Source organism: Juglans microcarpa x Juglans regia, chromosome 5S (assembly GCF_004785595.1).
Source record: "Juglans microcarpa x Juglans regia isolate MS1-56 chromosome 5S, Jm3101_v1.0, whole genome shotgun sequence".
In the NCBI taxonomy this organism is placed as follows: domain Eukaryota; kingdom Viridiplantae; phylum Streptophyta; class Magnoliopsida; order Fagales; family Juglandaceae; genus Juglans; species Juglans microcarpa x Juglans regia.
The window spans coordinates 27,769,086-27,775,856 of NC_054603.1; the positions used below are offsets into that span (position 1 = coordinate 27,769,086).

The window sequence follows — 6,771 nt, forward strand, 5'->3', positions numbered from 1 at the left end:
ACATTACCAATGATTTGAGCAACCTCAACCTATCCACCGAACAATACTCTAGTAATGAGACAATCAGAGTTGGTGATGGATCGTGCCTTCCCCTTTAACACATTGGTGACTCCTCTCTTACTTCAAGCTTTTCATTTTTCATTTTACATAACTTACTTCATGTTCCAAATATCACCAAAAACCTCATCTCAGTTCTTTAATTTTGTGTTCATAACTCTTGTTTTTTGAATTTCATGTCACTCATTTCTTTGTGAAGGACAATCGAATGAGGAAGTCCCTCCTCACCGGACCCACACGTAATGGGTTGTATGTCTTCCCTTGAACAATAAATTAACCATCTGCTTCAGCTCATCTTGGTGAACGAATATCTCTCCCTCAATGGCACCAAGTCACCAACGGCTGGGTCACCCATCCCTTGAACTTGTCTCTAAGATTTTGCATACCAACCGTTTGCCTGCTTCTCCCACTCCCTTTGCGTTCAAGTGTTCCAAATGTTCTCTAGCAAAAAGCCATCAATTGTCTTACTCATCTAGTCGGCCCACATATACAAGGCCTTTAGATTTTGTTAGTGCAGACCTTTGGGGCACATCTCATGTAGTTTCCAGAAACGGATTTAAATACTACATTTCTTTTATAGATCACTTTACTCGTTTTACTTGACTTTTTCCATTGAAATTAAAGTTTGATGTTCAACAAGTATTCTCAACTTTCTTGCCTTTTATCGAGTGTTTGTTTAATACCAAATTAATTATGCTTCAAACCGATGGTGATGGTGAATTCAAACCCCTCACCCCACTGTGTCACAAACTAGGCATCACACATCATTTCTCATGCCCTCATACTCATCAACAAAATTGGATAGTAGAATGCAAGCATAGACATATTGTCGAAACTGGGCTTGCTCTATTAGCCCATGCCTCTCTTCCAACCAAATATTGGGATGAAGCATTCGAAACTGCTGTGTACTTGATCAATTTGCCCCCTTAAAAAATACTCAAAAATCAATCTCCATATTCTCGACTATAATAAGGGATCCGGATTACAATTTTTTAAAGGTGTTTGGTTGTGAATGTTGGCCCAGTTTACATCCCTATAACCAACACAAATTAAATTTTCATTCCATATCTTGTGTTTTTCTGGGCTATAGCACCACTTACAAAGGATATAAGTGCCTAGAACCCAAATCAAATATACTTTACATCTCAAGAGATATAAGTTTCAATGAGGCCTCCTTTCCTCTTTCTCATTTGAAGCCCACTCCCCAACACTTATCCAATCCATCCAACACAGCCCAGACTCATACTTCACTCCCTCTCTTTACAACCCCCATCCTCGATCCAGGCCCAAGCCGAGATTCTCAATCTCCTTTGTTTATTCCTTCTGTAAGCCCTAATTCTTCCTTGAGCCCTAATTCCCTGTCCTCTATTCCTTCAATTTTTGAAAATTATTTTGCTCTCTATTCTCCTCCTTCTCATTCAACCACTCTCATTCCATCCAAAAATGATTCATCTCCTCTCATTCCTCCAAGATCTCCAATCATTACTCGAAGTCATACCAACTCCTCGCGACCACGAGTTGTCACAGATGGCACGATCCCTTATCCACGACGGCATTGTCTCAACACCACGATAGCTGTTCCATATGAACCCTCCAGTTTTTCAACTGCCTCCAAGTTCTCTGAATGGTGTGACGCTATGACTCAAGAGTACACTACCTTGCTTCAAAATGGGGTTTGGTACCCCCTCTCCCTTCTTTTAATATTCTTAGCTGTCGATGGGTGTATCGCACCAAATTAAACTCTAATGGTTTTTTTGAACGTAGGAAGGCTAGATTGGTAGCCAAAGGCTATCCCCAACAATCGGGATTAGATTATCATGAGACTTTTAGTCCAGTAGTGAAATCGACCACCATCTGTTTGATAATATCTCTTACTGTTAGTTAGGGATGACCCCTGCACCAAATAGATATTCAAAATGTTTTTTTACATGGTTCATTATTTAACACAGTTTACATGCATCTGACTAAGGGTTCATTGATCCGAATTATCCTAATTACGTGGGCAAACTTAACAAGGCTATTTATGGCCTAAAGCAGGCTCCACGAGTCTAGTTTGCACAACTCAATTCTTGGTTGGTTGGGTATAGTTTTTCTGCCTCTCATGCAGATCGCTCTCTGTTTATTTTGAATCATGGTGATCTACGCATCTTTGTTTTGATATATGTTGATGATATGATTATCACCTCTTCACAACCAAATGCTATTGATTCTCTTATTAATGATTTGGCTACTGCCTTTCCTGTTAAGGGTCTTGGTCGACTATCATACTTTCTTGGGCTTGAGATTGATTATTCTACTTTTGGTTTATTTTTGTCTCAACGAAAATACATCAAGGATTTGTTAATTAGGAGTAATATGCTTCATGCCAAACCCATGACTTCTCCTATGGCAGCTTCCCTTAAGCTCTCTTAGTTTGATTCTCCTCAATTTGATGATTGTACTCTGTTTAGAAGTATATTGTAGGAGGGTTACAATACTTATCTCTAACAAGGCCTGATATAGCCTTTGCTATAAACAAAGTATGTTAATTTAAGCACTGTCCTAAGTTGTCTCATTGGTCTGCTGTTAAAAAGATACTTTGGTACCTCAAAGCCACACTTAATCATGGTCTATTTTTTAAATCATCTTCAAGTCTTACTTTTCAAGCGTACACGAATGCAGACTGGGTAGACTGTCCAGATAATAGACGATCCACTGGTGGCTTCTGTGTATTTCTGGGACAGCACCTTCTCTCGTGGAGTTCTAAGAAGCAAAAGCTATTGTTAGATCAAGCACATAAGTTGAGTAAATGTCTCTTGCATCTCCTACTACTGAGTTAATTTGGTTACAAACCATGCTTCAGGAACTCGTCATCTCATTGTCTCAGCCTCCCACATTATGGTGTGACAATATCGGGGCTACTTACCTCTCAGCTAATCCAGTTTATCATTCCAGAACCAAACACATGGACATCGACTATCATTTTGTACGAGATAGAGTTGTTGCAAAAACTTTGAGTCTCTTTCTGTAGTTCAAAAAATCAGCTGGTTGATGTCTTCACCAAGCCTTTAGTCTTAGAAAAATTTCTTAATTTTCGCACAAGTCTCATTGTTGTTGACACCCCACTGGACTCCAGGGGGCGTATTAGCATAGAATCTACTGATTTACATTTACTCTAGTATATTCTAGAATAAGTTTTACATTTATGTTATTTTATTCTTTACTTTATTCTCTTGTAACTAAATTGATTCCCTTGTAAAGTGTATAAATATGCACTGCCTCAATACAATGAATACAATTTGGAATTCAGGAAAACTATGCCTCTAACAATTGTTATAATTAGTAAACCATATTAGCTATACTATTTAAATTTTAACCTCTGGCCATGATAAATCCAAATATCCAATTATAAAATATACGTATTTTATGTACAAATATTATATTATATAGTATACTAAACTAAATTTATATGATAACTAGGGGCAGAAAAAATAAGCAGACTTTCAGGAGAATAACTTTTATAGAATTCTCACATATAAAGATCATTAAATTCTTTTTTTCTTTTTTTTTTTTTTTGGTGATATTTGAAAACTTTGAGACACCAACCAAGTATGTGGGTCCACCCCTAATAATAACTTAAAGAGTAAATCTTCTCATCAGTCGGTTTATAAATTCTATACTACAAGAAAAATAACATTTTATAGCGCCGTAATTCGTCACAAAAAGTGGGCAAAATTGCCGTAATTGATATTTCCTATCGATTTTTGGTTCTCTGCAGATTCGTCGGAATTATAGAGTCACTTTTGCTCTTAATCAATGAAAGCTAAAAATTGTCGCAAATAGCTTATTATTTCTGGTGATTAAGTTGGTCGCAAATAGTTGAAAAGTCGCCGCAAATGTGCATTCTTTGCCAATGGAAATCGTTGAGAAAAAAGTTTTTGCAGCGTTAACTGTTCGTCGTAAATACTGTAAAAATTGCCTCAAATAAGCAATTTCCAACGATATTTTGTTTCGACACTAAAAGGTTATGGGAACTATAAGGACTTTTTGCGACCAATATTATTCGCCGCAATCATACATTTCCATCGACCACGGAATCGTCGCAAATATCTATAGCCATTTCTGTTGAAAATCGTTGTCGCAAATAAAATTTTTCCGACAAATTTCATGTTGGACGCTAAAAGTGTATTTGCGACATACATTAATCGTCACAAAAATCTATTTTCGATGAAAAGATGGTCCTTTTGTGGCAACTTTAATAATCTATTACAAACATTAAAAAAAAATTACTAGTGAAATGTTTCACTAGCATTCCAATCCATTGAGCGAAGTATCATTATCCTTATGATATATTTTTATAGTATCATTATCCTTATGATAGATGTTACCTCTTCCTCACCCATGTTGCTCCTTTAATGCCCTCTTTCCATCTTCTTTTGTCACTCACTCATCATCAAACTTTTGCCTGAAGACAACAAATTACAGATTATTATAAATAACAGCATGAGAAAAACTTCACGATATTATTTAAATCAGAGGTGGATACAATAGAAAACAAAAGCTACATGAATATATGTACGAGAAACCAAATCACAAGCTTGACAACGTGACTGGGCAGAGCTTGACAACAAGCATCTTTGTTCAAAGCATAATAAGAACTTCATCAAAGTTCCTTCAAGTACACATGGCTTTCACCAAAACCATTGCAATTTCTAATGTGCACAGAGCTTGGAGGAAGATGGTTATAAGGTAACTGGGCAGTTCTTGTTGGCAAGGTATAACCCACCTTGACTATCCTTTTTTTTTATAAGTCACCTTGACTATCCTGTTGCAACCAAACCTCTATTTTATTCCAATTTTCATTTGAATCATACCTAATTAGTATAGATTGGGTTTAGCCAAGTTCCACCCAACATTATTTTCATTCCTTTATTGCTTTGAATCCCCGACTTGCAAGAAATATGCCTTAACTTCTAGTATAACATTTTAGTATTTTTCAGATTATAATGAGTTCATGAACCTATTTGCCCCACAAAAATGCCATGACAACATTGCTAGTGTATGGTGTTAAGAAAGATCCAAAGATATTTGAAACAAAGATATGGTGTTAAGAAAGAACCAAAGAACCACAAATAGCAGCAGCAAAAATAGAGAAAAATACGCGAACCATGCACTTCATAGTAAAAATGTAAAGCATACCGGGAAGAAAATCAGAGGCCAAAACATGGGAGGGCCAATCCAAGCAACCCGCAAGACCAACCCCACCTGAGAAAAAAAATTAAAACTTAATAGTCAGGAAAAAAAGAAATGTTTGACACAGACTCAACGACCCTAGAAATGATTTGCACTGAAAGATTTAAATCCAAAAACTCCTTCCCAGTCATAACACCAAAAGCTATTAGGAGTTAACAATACTAAACCTTCACAACCACAACTTAAAAAAAAAAAGTTTGTTCTGGACTTTGTCTTAGAGTTCCTTAGTTGACAGAGATTTTCTAAAGTTATCTAGAAATTTTCAAAAAATATTTCTTCTAGTCTTTCATCCCCAGAATTCCTTGCATGCTAGAGACTTTGAAAAACCATCCAAAAACCCCCGCCTGACATCGTTATTAAGAAGTACATGAACATATTTGAGCAAATATATTATAGAAGTTGGTTTAGTCTTATTTATACTCCACTTGCCAACACAAAAACTATACTTAAAACCATGTGCAGATTTGATTCAATGCTTAGTTTGATGACAAAGCCATTTTAAGCCATATTAAAATAACAAATGGGTTTTAAGCATGAACTACTTTATACAAATCGTTTCTTAACATATATAGGTGCACAAATATTACTAATTGGATACATATCCCATGCATGCGTGCTTAAGTTGGAAGTTTTTCAACTCAGTTACCGAATGATATCATACAAAATGATATTTTTTGGAGCAGAAGTACTAAGCAGAACATCAGCTTTGAGAGCAACTTGAAAAGCAGAACATCAGCTTTGAGATCAACAAACAAGCCCCTAGACCCATTTTTGAGGTAATCCCCCTATTTGTGGTAACCCGTAGACCTGCCACAGGCATACCATAAGTTGCATACACCAAGCAAACCAAAGAGACAAAAATTTAGTAGAGGTGTAAAAAAAGGGCAAATTAGAGCACATGCACTTACGCATAGACACCTCTAACAATAAAAAGCAATTTATTGTGTATATATTGTAGTCATTAGGATTACACATAGACACCTCGAAAGTTTCATGATAATATACTAATAGCAGTAACTAAAAGAATTTACAAAGGATTACACATAATATATGAATTCATTAGGATTACGCATAATATATGAATTGATTATCAATTAAAGAGAGAGGCTTACCGTGTCTCCAGAAGAGCGAGAGAGAACGTGTGGATTGCGGCTTGCGGGGGTGGTTGGGGAACAACTGCGGCGTCCTACTAGCGTGGGGGGGGGGGGGGGGGGGGGGTTATGAACCCACCAGGTAGAACTCATCCTTAAAAATTAGCATATAAGGAAAATGTGCTTAGGGACTTATAAACCATCAACCAATCCTATACTTAGTCGATGTGGGATCGTAACAACCACCACGCTCCGTAGCCGATGTCCACGGCGGTCCCGACGCTCATACTGGCTGGCTATGCACTACGTCTTTTCCTAGCTTCGGGCGAACACTGCCATGCAGGTATCACCCACGTGCCGCACGATTGCAACCGTCACAATATGGCCTTAG

General features: G+C 37.1%; 1 long non-coding RNA gene across 2 annotated transcripts in view; it reads right to left on the reverse strand.

Annotated features, from left to right (window-relative positions):
* LOC121266945 overlaps positions 1 to 6,499 on the reverse strand; it is a 13,847-nt gene extending 7,348 nt beyond the window's left edge. The window contains exons 1-3 of one of the 2 annotated variants that reach the window (XR_005940946.1): positions 5,236 to 6,499; positions 4,425 to 4,501; positions 4,001 to 4,299 (exon numbers count right to left, since the gene is read on the reverse strand). This is a non-coding gene — a long non-coding RNA (uncharacterized LOC121266945). Of the gene's footprint in view, positions 1 to 4,000; positions 4,300 to 4,424; positions 4,502 to 5,235 lie in introns of those variants that run through there. The other variant, XR_005940947.1, reaches the window with a different exon arrangement.
* Between the last annotated feature and the right edge of the window lie 272 nt (positions 6,500 to 6,771).